The 16,698-nt window shown below is 41.2% G+C and overlaps 1 long non-coding RNA gene and 1 pseudogene across 2 annotated transcripts; both read right to left on the minus strand.

Annotated features, from left to right (window-relative positions):
* Window positions 1–1,589: 1,589 nt before the first annotated feature.
* On the minus strand, window positions 1,590–5,521 carry LOC145156518 (F-box protein At2g02240-like; annotated as a pseudogene). The gene is made up of 3 exons (XR_013736757.1): window positions 5,101–5,521; window positions 2,071–2,189; window positions 1,590–1,986 (listed from the first exon to the last, which is right to left on the minus strand). The product of XR_013736757.1 is annotated as an F-box protein At2g02240-like (transcript).
* LOC145156519 (uncharacterized) lies at window positions 3,037–5,014 on the minus strand. The gene is made up of 4 exons (XR_013736758.1): window positions 4,368–5,014; window positions 4,143–4,177; window positions 3,927–4,021; window positions 3,037–3,309 (listed from the first exon to the last, which is right to left on the minus strand). It is a non-coding gene; the product is annotated as an uncharacterized LOC145156519 (long non-coding RNA).
* Window positions 5,522–16,698: the final 11,177 nt, after the last annotated feature.

The following is a 16,698-nucleotide window of genomic DNA, read 5'->3' on the forward strand; positions in this document are numbered from 1 at the left end:
AAGCATTCTTCAACATTTGAGCCATTGACCGGCTCAACAACAAACGTCTTTAGAAAGACAAGCAAACACATCTACTCTAATAAATGAAGGTTTTTTGTCACACGTCCTCTTCTCCTTCATTTGAACACATGACATTTTCTAGAATTTTTAAATTTTCTATTTTCCACTTCTCATTTTATTGTATTTTTCATTTTATTAAATTAAAATTCCATATTTAATATGTAAGGTAATATATATGTAAAGTATTTATTAGAAATGGTTTATATATGTAATGTATTCAATACATTAAAGCCTTACTAATTTTAATAATTTAAAATTTTTCTCATTTTTCTTATAAATTCAAACTTTTTCAAATTCTTAAAATTTCATATTTAATTTTTTTTAATTAAACCCATGTAATACATAAGTTTCACACCTAATGAATAATGTAGAGTGTTGTTAGTACATTAAGTACATTAAGGTCGTACAAAAGTATTTTATTTGGTAACCTTTACCAACAAGACCATACATATTTGATGATTAGAAATTTGAATAACTAAACCCTAGAAATAAACATTCAACAACTTATTACTCATAGATAAGGACATAGTTGAACTGCAACCCGAATTAAATTAGAGCAATAACAAATCCATCTCGACCTACTGATGTCTGATCCAAGAAGAAATAGTCAATGAGGAAACTCTACCCGACCAAGATCAACCAAACATAAACCTAGGACATTGTCCAAAAATCAAAGAAAGAGTCACTGATTGTCATATACCTACATAAATTGGGCCTAATTTAATGCCCCTCGTGATTTTTTCCCTGGGCCGTTTCACTTGCCGCACAACAACTAGGTCATCGAGCAGTGGCATATGTGAAGCCATCAAGGATCTCGAAGAAGTGAGAGTATCCACCATTGATGTTCCTGTTTGGAGTTGTTTATGATTGTCGATAAAGAAGCAGACACTATGAAACTTATACTCCTTAATTTTTTTTTATAATCGTGATGAGAGGAAAAGAGAGCGATACACAAGAGACGAGGGTATTTTTGAAGTTGAATGAAAACCACAACCTATATGTATCCCCGGAAATAAGACGATGATAAGTTTTTCCTGATGACAGACAAAATTGAAAAGAAATATCTAGTGTTTTTTCTAATTCCATTTTATAACCATAAATAACAACGTATTTTTATGTGTGTCATGAAGTTTAATAAAAGATGACATCTTTTATGACGGACATGTGTATCTGTCATAAATCTCTAAAATTTTACATAAGATAACATAATATTTATGACAGGCTTCTATCATAAAAATGATATATGTGTTCGTATGTCATTAAAGGCCTTTTTTTCTAATAATGAAAAACTTCTCTTGTTAAAAAAAAAATATTAAGTATTTTATTACCAAACATTTTATTAACTAAATAACTTAATGTTATAATAAATGTTACAATTTAGTAAGGGTTAAGATATGTATTATAAATTATAAGTTGAGATTGGAATATATTACATTGATGTAGAAGATAATTGCTAAATTTGACGGAAACAAAAATAAATTGAGTTTTTATATTTGAATATTGATGAAGATCACATAACTATTTGCAAATTATTTAGGCCGAAGCTCAATGCCCTCCACGATAAGACCACTCTTCCAGTTTCGTTGCGTAACCTCCTCAAAAGCCATCTCAACTTCCCCATCATCTCCTTCATTGCACTCAAATTCTCCCAACTTCATCTCCATCCACCCATCATTTCTTAAGCAAGGAAACACGTAGTTTTCTTGCTGAAACTGTGGTCTTCGAAGATAAACATTTTCCGACTCTATTTCTATCCCACCAAAACTTACCTTTGTTTTTGCAGGCACAGCAAGTCCCCTGGTATCCCGAGTCGTTCGAAAGACAAGGTATGCGACATATGTAGTCTTTTGTGACAGCATCTCAGATGCTATTTTTCCTTGGATCCCAAGTGAGTATCCTTCTCTAAGTATGCACACTTCTGGGAACCTGCACAATTGGCAATGTATATGGATATCAAATTGTAACATACAATGTGCATGACTCTAATGAGAGAAAGAAAGAAAGAGAAACCTTGATTCAGTTATATGTTCTCATTCCCAGTATCGAGGTTCATCTTGCCATGCAATTGTTAAATCTTTTGCTCCCAACATGTAGCACTTTTTCCCACTCTCCTTATCTAGCTTGAAGCTCTGTTTATGACATTATATTAAACCATATCTTAAGAATTAAATTTATTTATTTGCAAAAACTCGGCCTTTTCTGAAATAATTTGCAAAAATAGTGTACATTTGGTTTCCTTTGCAAAAATAAGGTTATTGCCCACCAATTCATATACTTAAATGATATTGAAGTTGTTATTCAAGTTGAATTGAGAAAAATAACAAGTTGTATATGTTTTATTTTTATGCTTATTTTGCAAAAGTTGAAATTTGTTAAAACAATCCGTAGTTTAATGATGAAAAATAAGATATAACTTGTACAAATCAAAAATTGATATTGAAGATGTTCAAGTCAAATTGCAAAAAACGAACTGTTCAAAAGTATAAATTTGTGTAACTGTTCTCGTTAAATTTAAACAATGATATCCATAGTATAGGCTTAGGTTATTCTATTTAAATTAATTATTGTGTTATTATATGCATCAATATAGGCCAATCATTTTACTTATTTTAAGAAAGTGATTTACCTATATTATTAAATAAAAGAAAAATAGAATAATGCCATTTAATTAAAAGAAGGGTAATATTGTACATTTGCATTGCCTTAAAATTAGGAAACCGAAATTTAAAAAAAGAAATTTACAGATTTTAATGGATCTTTGATTATCTTAATTTTTGAATTTTGATTTTTTTTAAATTAATTTAGTTTAAATAATTCTAATATAATTTTTAATAATATCCGGTTTTATTCTGACAGAATGACATTCTTTTTATAATGATATTCTATGAAAATGCTAGCCATAAACTAATAAAGAGTCTTACTTCTCGCAGAATAAACAAATTTTTAGATACAAGTTAAATTTTTTCTACTACATCCTTGAAAAAATAAAAAACTTTATATTTTATTCTATAATAATGAAACACTCCCTAATAACAAACAAATATAATATGTGGATTATTCTATTGTAATATACTATTACATATACTATTATCATTCTATTATAGATTAATCTAACAGAATATGACAATGAGTAGTGCATTTTTGTGGAAGATCGGTGACCATTGAGGATTATTCATGTCTATCCCACACACATTCATCCAACCTTCGGGCCATTGATCATCATGTACTTCATTCATTCTATGAGAATATCTGTCATGAAATTGAATTATGTAAGAATAAAACTATGTGAGAATGCTTTTATACACCAAAAACTCTTATTAGGTTTTTAGACTGAAGCAGTTGACCTTACTACAAGTAGCAAAGGTAACATATGGAAGAACACAAAAATAATTCTATGAGAATATTGCACACCAGATGTTTGTAGAAATGCCTGAAAGAGAACTTGATGTTCAAATTCTTGAAGAACACAAAATAATTTATGAGTTCGTTATTTGTGTTATTTGATTTTAACATGTAGTATGAGTTCTCTTAGAATTACTAAAATTTGTTTCTCTTAGAATTACTAAAATTTGATTTTAACATGTAGTATGAGTTCGTTATTTGAGTTCTCCTAGAGCATAATTTCAAGCTTCTATTCTTCCCAACTATTTTTAGACCATTCAAAGACTCAAACAACATCTTCAATAAACTAATGATAACTATCATTCCTTGTAGAACAATAGCAGGGAACTAAGAACACAGTGACTTTCCAGCTCCAGCTAGGAAAATCACCATACTTGATTTCCCAGAAAGCATAAATGTAATGACTTCCAAATTTCAATTGCCCAACCAAAAAAGAATCAAACACATGAGTAAGCTTCAATAACCTGATTAGATTCACATTCATCTTCCTCCAATGGAAAACCTTCTTGTTCACATAAACACTGCTCCTCTTCTAAATCTGCAGGTCATTCAAAGTCTCCTAGGAAACGAAACAAAAAAGAAAGACCAATTAGATTTTCATCATAGTACAACCAAAAAAACAAAAACTTTGTAAAGTAAAGAACATAGCAGGCCTGGATGCGGAAGATTGCGTCTAATACCTTAACCATCGCGTTAATGGGTTCCACCGGAAACCCTAAACACCAACAAATTCAAATAAAAATTAATAAATTGTAGCAATGAATCAATACATATGTACCAGCATACAAAGAGCGATACAGGGGTGTGTAATCGATTGGTCCGATCGAACCCTAAACGACGCCCTAATCAAATTAATCGGTTCTTATTGAAAAAAAGGCAGAAATCGAGAGAGAGCTGGAGTTTACCTGTATAAGCGCTTGGGCATGGTACCGCTGGTCGACCGCCTTCTTCTACCACCAGCGTCAATGAACGGAATGTCGTGAAAAAACATCAGTAGAACCGTAGGCGATGGGGGAAGAAATCGACATTCGAAGTAAGGAAGAATGACGTGATGATCAGTAAGGAAGAAAGGGAGAAGAAGAAGAAGAAGAAACCTAGGTTTCTTGATGGGTGGACATCAGAAGTAATAATGGCGGTGGGTAGACACCGATGTGGAATCTTGAATAAAAAAACGATGATTATCGATGGAGGAGGCTGTGGTGAAGTAATCGATGATCTAATGCCATGTACAGACGAGAGGGAAAAAGTTGGGTTTTAATTAAAACTGATGTTCCTAAATTAAAGGGATATTAATTGATTTATATATTTACCATAATTAATTAAATGTAAGATTAGATATTTACCATTTTGAAATGATTGGCCTACATTGATGCATACAATAACACAATAATTACTTTGAATACTTGAACCTAGCTCTATAAATAATATCTAATTCTGAAAAAAAATTCCACACTTCATGAGTTGACTTCTGGGGAAATTTTCATATAATTGGACACTAGCTCTATAAATAATATCTAATTCTGAAAAAAAATTCCACACTTCATGAGTTGACTTCTGGGGAAATTTTCATATAATTGGACACGACAGATTAAATAGAACTGTTTGACAATGAAAAAGGAAATAGGATGATAGATTTACCAAATAGCCACGATGGAGGATGATATGTGAATCCGATAAGAAGAAGTAGAGTTGCTTTTTAGAGCCAAAAACGACCACCGGTGAAACCGCTCTCCCAATGATTTCACGGTAATCAGGTGGCAGAAACCGCTCCCAAACAGGGTCGGAATCTGCTGCTATATTGAATCCTTTGGAGATGGAGGCAGCTCTGCACACATCCCTAGGTGAAGTTAGTGATAATATCTCCGATAAGCAACCTTCCGGCAACACCGAGATACTGGCTGCTTCGTTCATCTGATCTCTCCGTGTCTCTGTGAGTGTTTGTTTACAATGGCGAATCAAAAACATCCGTTAATGGTATGTTTAAAATTGATAAATTCCTCCACTCAAGGCCTCAACAACTCAAGTTGATTTTGATTTTTTTTTTCCAACTTGCGCTCTAGTCCGTATCACGAAGTCTTCCGAGGGTTATTTTTTTTATTTTTTATTTATTTTTTTTTTAATTCAAATATTTTTTTGTTTGTTTAATTACAAACATTTATTAATAAAAAACTTTTTGTTTGTTTAATTCAAACTTCCCCACAAATCTTCTTTTTCTATCTTGCGCCATGCTCGTCACCATATTTTTTTGTCATCTTGTTCCTTTCTTGTATATCTATGCATATGTCTTAGACCTAACAATTTCAGACACGAATACACGAATCTGTGAGAGACACGACACGACACGAATACATGACACGAATACATCTTAAAAATTGAGATAAAGCTTATTTCTCATCGTGTAATCGTATCGTGTCAAATTCGTGGCTGATACGTTTTCATGACACGAATACACGAATTGTTTTTCTAGAAAATTGCAAAAATAGTTCATAGTGTTGTTTTCTTTTTGATTCCTACGTTCGAACTAGTTTTTAAAATTGTAGGTTTAGTTTTTTTAAACGTGTTAAGTTGTGGATTCCATACCCGATCAACTGGAAAGGACGATATCATTTTATTATTTTATGTTTTTAATTTTCGTTCATTTGTTATATTATTTAACATAAAACACATCCACCTTTCCCCATTGTCGTATCTGGAGACCCCTCGGACCTTCCATCGCCCTATAACCACCCAATAAATCCCCAATATTCAGGGGCGGAGCTAGAATTTGTCGATAAAGGGGCTTACATATATTGGAAAGAAAATATGTCAAAAAACATAATAGTCTTTAAAATTGAAAGAGGTATTAATAAAGAAAAAATAGTAGGAGTTAAGTCCATCTAACAATAATCTATCTTAAATTTAAAATGATTTTTTTAGGATTCAAAATTAATTAGTTTTTCCATATTATTTTTTATCACATTGTGAACATGTATTATGAACATATTCCTAATATTATCATTAACAAGATGTGGTTGTGGGTCAAGAATATTTACTTTTGGTTTGAAAAAAATAATTGATAGTTTTTTTTCTCATGATTTACCTTATAACTACAAGAAATTAGGAAAACAATCATTAATAATATCATTAATTATAAATTATATTGCTCAAAAAATATTAACCATAAATTACATAGAAAATAAATATTAATCATAACTATTAAGAATTTGAAATTATATTTTCTTGAAAATGAACTGAATGCCGACGTGTAAATTATAATTGTCCAGTAAAAAGTTGAGGAAATTGGGCTTTGGCGGGGACATGTTTGTTTTGTGCCTACGAGTTTTTATTTTGAACTTAAAAGTTGTAGTTTTATGAACAATACGCTAATATTATATTAAAAAAATTAAGAGATTAGGGGGGGCTGCACACCTGCATGTCCCCCAATTGCCTCCGCCTATGCCAATATTGTTATTGATGGTGACCGTAATCTAGGGTTTTAATTACATGTAAACTAATAAAAATCTAATATAAAGAGAAAATGGTTAAGTTAACATTGTTAATAGAAAATTGTTCAATGCAAAGATAAGTAAATAAGTCTATAAATTGGAAAACTATTTAGGGTTAACCTAGCTAATGAGCTAAACATAATGCCTAATACAAAAAGAGCCCAAATAATGATTAGAATAGTAAGTAAATAAGTATACAAGGTGAGCATCGTGATTCCATTTTCTCCTACGAATTAGAGAAAGCTAGACCGTTGTTTTGGTTATGATTAGTGACAAATAAACAACTAAGGTGTTGTTTGTTTTTTGGAAAAAAAAAACTTCTTTAGATCTCTTATTGTTGTGGGGTGTAGCACACGCATAACACTTTTCATTTTGCAGTTGTTTGTTTTTTAGAAGTCTTCGGAATAAAAAAAACATATGCGTGTGTTGTGTTTGCCTCTTCCAACCTCTTCTTCTTCTTCTTTTTTTTCTTGCTGAAATTTTGATTATATGTCGTTGAAATCCTATTTCACTTTTTTTGTTTATTCTTGCTGATTTTTTTTTCGTTTTTTTATATTGAATAATGATAATTTCTTGATGAAATATCATTATTTTTTTGTAACACCCGATTCCTGGTACGCGTCTAATTTAAGCATTCTTGTGTTTTTCTCTGGGACTCGACGAGATGGATGCCCAACTCATCGAGTAGAGTCGAGATCCGCGGACATTTTAAGTGACCTACTCGACGAGTCGGGAGACTGACTCGGCGAGTAGGTGTTGTTTGAGTGAAACCCTAAATTTGAGGGTTTACACCCTATTTAAACACTTTATCTTAGCCTCCATCGTCCCTATCACTCCCAGAGAGTTGTATATCGAAACCCTAGCCGTTTTTGTGTGTCCTAAGGCCATTTTGGTGCATTTGGTGGATTGTGAAGCTTGAGAATAAGAAAGAAGCTTGAGAGTTCGAGTTGAGGTTTGAAGATCCAGAGATTTTGGTCCATTTCCAGCTCAATCAAGGTAAAATGCCCCTGTCTTGGTCGTCCATGTGTTTATTCATCCTTAGAAGCTTGGACTTTGGGTACATTTAGGGCTTTCCAAGCCATTTTCGGATTTGTGAGGTGTAAATGGAATCTTGACTTCAGATCTGAGTCATTGGAGGGGTCTCATGGCATAAAGGTGCCAACTTTAAGGCCATGAGAGCCCCATGCATCTTTTAGAACACCTTTTTATGGATTTTTTTTAGCCAAAGACCCTATGCATGTGCACCAAGTTTGGAGCTTTACGTGTAAAATGGACATTAGAAGGCCAGATCTATGGTTTTGAGGTGTTAAAACCCATTTAAATCGACTATATATATTAATGGTCAAGGTTGGACTCGACGAGTCGTTCTTGGGACTCGGCGAGCCAGGGTGTATTGACCATCAAATCCCTTCTGTGGATGGACCAGTTGTTAGGATGGAAAGTCCCTTAGTTGTTTAGACGCATAAAGGGACCTGGGAATCATAGGACTCGGCGAGTGTATGAACAGACTAGGCGAGTCCAAGGCAATCTCCCAACCTTTGAAGATGAACTCGACGAGTTGTTCATACAACTCGGCGAGTCATAGACTGGATGTATTCGTACGAGGGATATGAACTCGACGAGTTCAAGGTCTAACTCGGCGAGTCGGATGAAGATGGTCCCGATGGTGTTTGAAGGAGAACCCGTCGAGTTCTTGCTAGACTCGACGAGTGGAGACAGGGATTGTATCAGGTTAGAGGAGTATGGGCTCGACGAGTTGGTAGGCCAACTCGGCGAGTCAGGTCAACTGGATGTTGACTTTGACCAATGTTGACTTTGACTAAGCTTGAGTTGACCCTGGTTAGGGTTGTATATTCTATGTGATGACTTAGAAGGGTTGTCGTGTAGGGATTGAGGAGTCGAGGGGAATCGATTTTCACACCGAGGACAGTTCAGACACTACACGACATCGAGGTGAGTTACCTTCCTGTAGGGGTGGGTCTAAGGCACCAAGGCCGGCCCACTAGTAGTTGATTAGTTGAGATGATTGTCTTTGTGATAATTGTCTTGTCTGCTATTGCTTGATATGTGAGTATGCTAGTTTGCTATGATATGTGAGATAGTACCAGTAGAAGAGGGCTAGTCCCCGATTCGGTCGCTAGGACCAATGGGTAGGTCGGACACCCCAGATATGTCTGACATCATGATTGTGATATGATATTATGTGTTAGCAGTAGGGGTGAAATAGTCCCCGGGTTCGGTTGAGATAGACCGGAGGGTAGGTCGGCACCCCAGAATAGCCTAACATGGGTAGGTCAGCACCCTAGAATGGTTCGACATGGGCAGGTCAGCACCCGAGAATGGCTTGACATGGGTAGGTCAGCACCCCAGAATGGCTTGACATGGGTAGGTCGGGCACCCCAGAAATGCCCGACAGTATGTATGATATGTGATTGTATGGTATGTGGTATGATGGGGGAACTCACTAAGCTTTGTGCTTACAGTTTCAGTTTGGTTTCAGGTACCTCTTCGTCCAAGGGGAAGGAGTCGGCGGTGTAGCAGCGCATCACACACACATGATTTCCGCATGGAATATTCTGGGATTGTACTATGATTTTCATTACCTTTTATGATTTGGTTTTGAGGCATGACATTATGGTTTTATGAATTGATGTAATATCGACAATGTTTTGGTAAACTAGTTTATAAAGTACCTAATTAAAAATGAAATTTTTGGCCTCGAAAATTGGGATGTTACAAGTTGGTATCAGAGCCTTGGTTTGAGGGATTCGGACACACCCTCAGGGGTGTCTGGACTCAAACCGAGGGACTAAAAGATTTTTCACAAAGAAAACCGTTTTCTGAAAGTTAAGAACAAAGAATGTTGAGAAAGAACAAGGTGTGTGATGCGTGCGACCGGCCGAGCCCAAGTAAGTTTTCCCCAAGATACCCATACTTGCTATGTTATGTTATATGATATATGATTCTGAGAACTGCATGCTAGATTAGGGCTAAGGATCTAGGAGGATGCCTTGTATGCCTGATATATGATTCTAAGAACTGCATGCTAGGCTAGGGCTGAGGATCTAAGAAGGATGCCTTATATGCCTGTGGTATGAGCTGTATGTTAGGACTGTCTAGTCAGCAGTAGGATAAACTGATTAGGTTATGCTTGATGTGGTTACTCAATGCACGAATGATGCTTGCTTTGTGCTATAGGGGTCCTGGCTAACTCTAGCTAACTAGTGAGCGGATATGTAACAGTACCCGCAAGCCAGTTAGGGAAGGGTGGTAGGGACTCCTAGTGCAGCTGATGGCGGAGAGTAGGTCGGAGGGTGCCCTAGGAACGCCTAGGATGAGATTAGTTGGAAAGGGATATTGGTTAAGGGACTTGGTGAAGTTGAGGCAATCCTTGAGGAAAGTACGGATAGATGTGGAAGGTAGTATGGGCCCGTACTACTGGAAGCAGAGGATCCGTACTCGAGTCAAGGAGGGCCAAGATGGAACCAGGAAACTTGGAGAGTGTGTGAGGCCTCTCGGGAGTATGATTAATCCTGACATTCATGTGTTTATTTTCAGTATGGTGACCACACGACATGGAGCAGGAGGTTCAGGATCCGGGTCAGGATCAGGATCAGGCTCGGGTGCGGGTGCGGGGTCCGAATAGGTTGATGACGGGCTACGCGAGTTCATCGCGTCCAAGATCACTAAAGGTATCCTTGAGTCGACCCCCATCATTTTCGGGTCGATCAAGGAGGGGATTATCGAGTTGATGGAGGATCGCTTCCAGGCATTCAGGAGGGACTCGGCGCCCAGCCAGTCGGGTACGCACACACTGTCCTTCAAGGACTTCAGGGGGAGTGGTGCGCCGGACTTTCACGGGGTAAAGGACCCCATTGCTGCTAGGAGATGGATCGCAGACATTGAGTCTGCACAGTTAACGAGTTTGTGCCCGGAGGGGTCGAAGGTCCGCTTTGCTGCGGGATGTTTGAGGGATAGAGCCAGAGATTGGTGGGAGTCAGTTAGTGACTCGCTGGGAGCCCCAACCATCGAGGCTATGACTTGGTCAGATTTCGTGACCAGGTTCAGGGCTGAGTTTGCGCCGGCTGTGGAGCTTCAGCAGCTGGCCAGGGAGTTTTTGGATATGAGGCAGACGACTGAGACCGTGGCGGAGATCACCGCCAAGTTCTGGGAGAGGGCCTTGTTGGTACCTCAGTATGTGGGGGACGAGGAGATGCGGAAGACCCACTACCATGATATGTTGAGGGCTGACATCCGGGAGCATGTCATCTATTCAGCCTGCCCGACCCTAGAGTCCATGATTTCTAGGGCACGGGAGAGGGAGCTTGATTTGGAGCATGTCAGGAAGAGGAGGGCAGAGACTGAGCATGTTGTAGGGGTTTCGGGGAAGAAACCCAAGAGATCCGACGTTAGGTCAAAGGGCCAGCCGGGCCAGAGCCGCTGTAGGAAATGCGGCAGGCCGCTTGAGGGAGCTTGTAGAGTGGGATTGACAGGCTGCTACAAGTGCGGCAAGGAGGGGCACTTTGGCAGGGATTGTACTGCCCTTGCCCCCACGGTTCAGACATCAGACTTGATTTGCTTCCATTGCAATCAGTGGGGCCATAAAAAGGCCAACTGCCCTAGATTGACAGCAACAGCGCCAGTGGTGGCACCGATTCCAGCGACAACACGGGTTGCGGATGGCCGGAAGGTCAAGCCAGAGGCTCCAGTGGTGCGGAGCCGAGCATTTCAGCTGACAGCCGAAGAGGCACGCGCCGCACCCGATGTGGTGAGGGGTATGATTTCTTCTCTTTACTCTTTTATATTATGTCGCTGTGATTTTGATATGTTAGGTATATGCTCTGTTTAGGATCGTTCCATCTGAACGGTATCCCAGTTCAGGTATTGTTTGATTCGCGTGCTACCCGATCGTTTGTCTCTCTTGCGCTTAGCAAGAAGTTTCCTGAGTCTTCGGACATGTTGGATTGCCCTCTAGAGGTCGAGATTGCGGACGACTAGTCATTGCGAGCATCAGAGGTCTACCAAGATTGTGTTTTGAGGTTGTTCGAGGAGCGTTACCTGGTAGACTTGGTTCCCATACCCTTGCGGGGGAATAAGGTTATTATTGGTATGGATTAGCTAAGCCCCAATGGGGCAGTGATTGACTGCGCGCAGCAATTAGTGCGGATCAGGACCCCAAGTGGGGGAGAGCTGGTGATTCAGGGCGAGAGGCCACAACTAGGAACAACCATATGTTCAGCAGCGAGAGCTAGGAGCTACCTTTAGCAGGGTTGCGCAGGATTTGTCACCTATGTTATGGATACCCGGGAGGCGGTTAAGGCGATGGTGGGCGATGTGCCAGTGGTACGAGAGTTTGCGGATGGATTCCCCGAGGAGTTGCCTGGGATACCTCCGGAGAGACAAGTAGAGTTCAGGATCGACCTAGTCCCTGGTGCAGCTCCGATAGCCAAGGCACCGTATAGGTTGGCTCCTCCTGAGATGCAGGAGTTGTCTACACAGCTACAGGAGCTGTTAGACAAAGGATTCATTAGACCGAGCAGTTCACCCTGGGGAGCCCCGATTCTGTTTGCGAAGAAGAAGGACGGTTCGCATCAGATGTGTATAGATTATCGGGAGCTGAATAAGGTAACGGTAAAGAACCGTTACCCACTTCTGAGGATCGATGACCTCTTTTACCAGCTACAGGGAGCATTTTGGTTCTCCAAGAGTGATTTGCGTTCAGGATATCATCAGATGAGGGTCAGGGAGGAGGATGTGCAGAAGACTGCTTTTCGGACGCGTTATGGCCACTATGAGTTCGTGGTGATGCCTTTCGGGCTTACCAATGCTCCTACCGCGTTCACGGATCTCATGAACCGTGTGTGTAGACCAATGTTGGATCGGTCTGTGATAGTTTTCATCGATGACATGTTGGTTTATTCCAAGACGCGAGAGCAGAATGAGGAGCACTTGCGAGAGGTTTTGGATACCTTGAGGAGGGAGAGCTTGTATGTTAAGTTCTCCAAGTGTGAGTTCTGCTTGCACGAGGTGCAGTTTCTTGGGCACCTTGTCAACCAGAATGGAATTTCGGTTGATCCGGCCAAGGTGGAGGCCGTAATGAGGTGGGAGGTTCCGAGGTCTCCATCTGAGATCCGGAGCTTTCTGGGACTGGTAGGCTACTATCAGAGATTCATTCAGGACTTCTCCAAGATAGTCGTTCCCCTGACCCGGTTGACGAGGAAAGTCGTGGTCTTTCGCTGGGGCCTGAGCAGCAGGCCGCATTTGAGACGTTGAGACAGAGATTGTGCGAGGCGCGAATCTTAGCCCTACCAGAGGGCATGGAGGACTTTATAGTATATTGTGATGCGTCCATCTCAGGCTTGGGGCGGTGTTGATGCAGAGGGGGAATGTTATTCCTTACGCTTCGAGGCAGCTGAAGCCTCACGAGGTGAATTATCCGACGCATGATTTGGAGCTGGGGGGCTGTTGTTTTCGCTCTGAAGATTTGGCGTCGTTACCTCTATGGGGTTCGTTGTACCATTTACACGGACCACAAGAGCCTGAGGTATCTCATGGACCAGCCAAATCTGAATATGAGGCAGCATCGGTGTCTTGATGTGGTGAAGGATTATGATTGTGAGATCCTCTACCACCCGTGGAAGGCCAATGTCGTGGCCAATGCACTTATCCGTAAGGCCCCGCCGATCAGGGACATCTGTCTGAGGATGATAGTTGTGACTCCGCTGTTAGAACAGATTCGGGAGGCCCAGCAGGAGGCTATGAAGGAGGAACATTGGAAGAGCGAGCGAATTGTGGGTCAGGTTTCCTCCTTCGACTATGATAGCCGGGGATTGTTGACTATTCAACGTAGGGTGTGGATCCCTTATCATGGGGGTGTGTGCCAGGTATTGATGGAGGAGGCGCACAAATCCAGGTTCTCTATCCACCCCAGGGCGACGAAGATGTACAGGGATCTTCGACTTGATTATTGGTGGCCCTGTATGAAGAGGGACATAGCTTGGTTCGTGGAAAGGTGCCTGACCTGCAGGAAGGTCAAGGCTGAGCACCAGAGACCTCACGGCAAGGTCCAACCGTTGGATATTCCGTTGTGGAAGTGGGAGGATATTACTATGGACTTCATTACGAAGCTTCCCAGGACCGCGCGAGGAGTGGATTCGATTTGGGTTATCGTTGATCGATTGACCAAGAGCGGCCATTTTGTTCCGATTCAGGAGAGCATTTCGGCCGAAAAGTTGGCCGACATCTATATCAGGGAGGTAGTGGCGCGGCACGGGGTGCCAGTTTCAGTGATTTCCGACAGGGATGTGCGGTTCACTTCCAGGTTTTCGAAGAAGTTTCATGACGAGCTGGGCAGTCGTCTGAATTTTAGCACCGCCTTTCACCCGCAGACGGATGGTCAGAGCAAGTGGACCATCCGGACACTAGAGGATATGCTGCGGGCGTGCGTTTTAGACTTCAGAGGTAGTTGGGATACTTACCTTCCGTTGGCTGAGTTCTCCTATAACAATAGCTATCATGCGAGTATCGACCGTCCTCCTTTCGAGATGTTGTATGGGAGGAAGTGTAGGACCCCGATATGCTGGGGAGAAGTTGGGCAGAGGATCATGGGGAGTACCGAAGTGGTACTCAAGTCTACGGAGAGGATCCAACAAGTTCGAAGCAGGCTTCAGACTGCTCAGAATCGACAGAAAAGTTATGCCGACAAGTGTCGGTCGGACCTGGAGTTCCAGGTCGGGGATATGGTACTCCTGAAAGTGTCGCCTTGGAAGGGCGTCATTCGATTCAGGAAGCGGGGCAAGCTGGGCCCCAGGTATATTGGACCCTTCAGGGTTATAGCCCGGGTGGGCAAGGTGGCATATAGGCTGGATCTGCCAGCCGAACTCAGTCAGATCCATAGCACTTTTCACGTCTCCCAGTTGTGGAAACGTCTGGTGGACGACTCGGCAGTGGTGCCTTTAGAGGATATTCAGGTTCATAACAGCCTGAACTACATTGACCTACCAGTGGCGATCCTTGACAGGAAGTCGAAGGACCTGAGAAACAAGAGAGTGGAGCTGGTAAAGGAGCAGTGGCACCACCGCAAGGGATCGGAATGGACATGGGAGCCGGAGGACGAGATGAGGGAGCATTACCCCGAGCTTTTTCAGGACCCAGTGGCAGAGTTCGAGGACGAAGTCTAAAATAAGTGGGGCATATTTGTAACACTCGATTCGTGGTACACATCTAATTTAAGCATTCTTGTGTTTTTCTCTGGGACTCGACGAGTTGGATGCCCAACTAGTCGAGTAGAGTCGAGATCCGCGGACATTTTAAGTGACCTACTCGACGAGTCGGGAGACTGACTCGGCGAGTAGGTGTTGTTTGAGTGAAACCCTAAATTTGAGGGTTTGCACCCTATTTAAACACTTTATCTTAGCCTCCATCGTCCCTATCACTCCCAGAGAGCTGTATATCAAACCCTAGCCGTTTTTGTGTGTCCTAAGGCCATTTTGGTGCATTTGGTGGATTGTGAAGCTTGAGAAGAAGAAAGAAGCTTGATAGTTCGAGTTGAGGCTTGGAGATCTAGAGATTTTGGTCCATTTCCAGCTAAATCAAGGTAAAATGCCCCTTTCTTGGTCTTCCATGTGCTTATTCATCCTTAGAAGCTTGGACTTTGGGTACATTTAGGGCTTTCCAAGCCATTTTTGGATTTGTGAGGTGTAAATGGAATCTTGACTTCAGATCTGAGTCTTTAGAGGGGTCTCATGGCATAAAGGTGCCAACTTTAAGGCCATAAGAGCCCCATGCATCTTTTAGAACACCTTTTATGGCTTTTTGAGCCAAAGACCCTATGCATGTGCACCAAGTTTGGAGCTTTACGGCTAAAATGGACATTAGAAGGCCAGATCTATGGTTTTGAGGTGTTAAGACCCATTTAAATCGACTGTATAGTAATGGTCAAGGTTGGACTCGACGAGTCGTTCTTGGGACTCGGCGAGCCGGGGTGTATTGACCACCAAATCCCTTCTGTGGATGGACCAGTTGTTAGGATGGAAAGTCCCTTAGTTGTTTAGATGCGTAAAGGGACCTGGGAATCATAGGACTCGGCGAGTGTATGAACAGACTCGACGAGTCCAAGGCAATCTCCCAACCTTTGAAGATGAACTCGACGAGTTGTTCATACAACTCGGCGAGTCATAGACTGGATGTATTCGTAGGAGGGAGATGAACTCGACGAGTTCAAGGTCGAACTCGGCGAGTCGGATGAAGATGGTCCTGATGGTGATTGAAGGAGAACCCGTCGACTTCTTGCTAGACTCGATGAGTGGAGACAGGGATTGTATCGGGTTAGAGGAGTATGGGCTCAACTAGTTGGTAGGCCAACTCGGCGAGTCAGGTCAACTGGATGTTGACTTTGACCAATGTTGACTTTGACTGAGCTTGAGTTAACCCTGGTTAGGGTTGTATATTCTATGTGATGACTTAGAAGGGTTGTCGTCTAGGGATTGAGGAGTCGAGGGGAATCTATTTTCACATCGAGGTGAGTTACCTTCCAGTAGGGGTGGGTCTAAGGCACCAAGACTGGCCCACTAGTAGTTGATTAGTTGAGATGATTGTCTTTGTGATAATTGTCTTGTCTGCTATTGCTTGATATGTGAGTATGCTAGTTTGATATGATATGTGAGATAATACCGGTAGAAGGGGGCTAGTCCGCGATTCGGTCGCTAGGACCAATGGGTAGGTCGGACACCCCAGATATGTATGACAGCAT

This window comes from Lactuca virosa, chromosome 2, assembly GCF_052849685.1.
Source record: "Lactuca virosa cultivar CGN04683 chromosome 2, Lactuca_virosa_CGN04683_v6, whole genome shotgun sequence".
Classification (NCBI taxonomy): domain Eukaryota; kingdom Viridiplantae; phylum Streptophyta; class Magnoliopsida; order Asterales; family Asteraceae; genus Lactuca; species Lactuca virosa.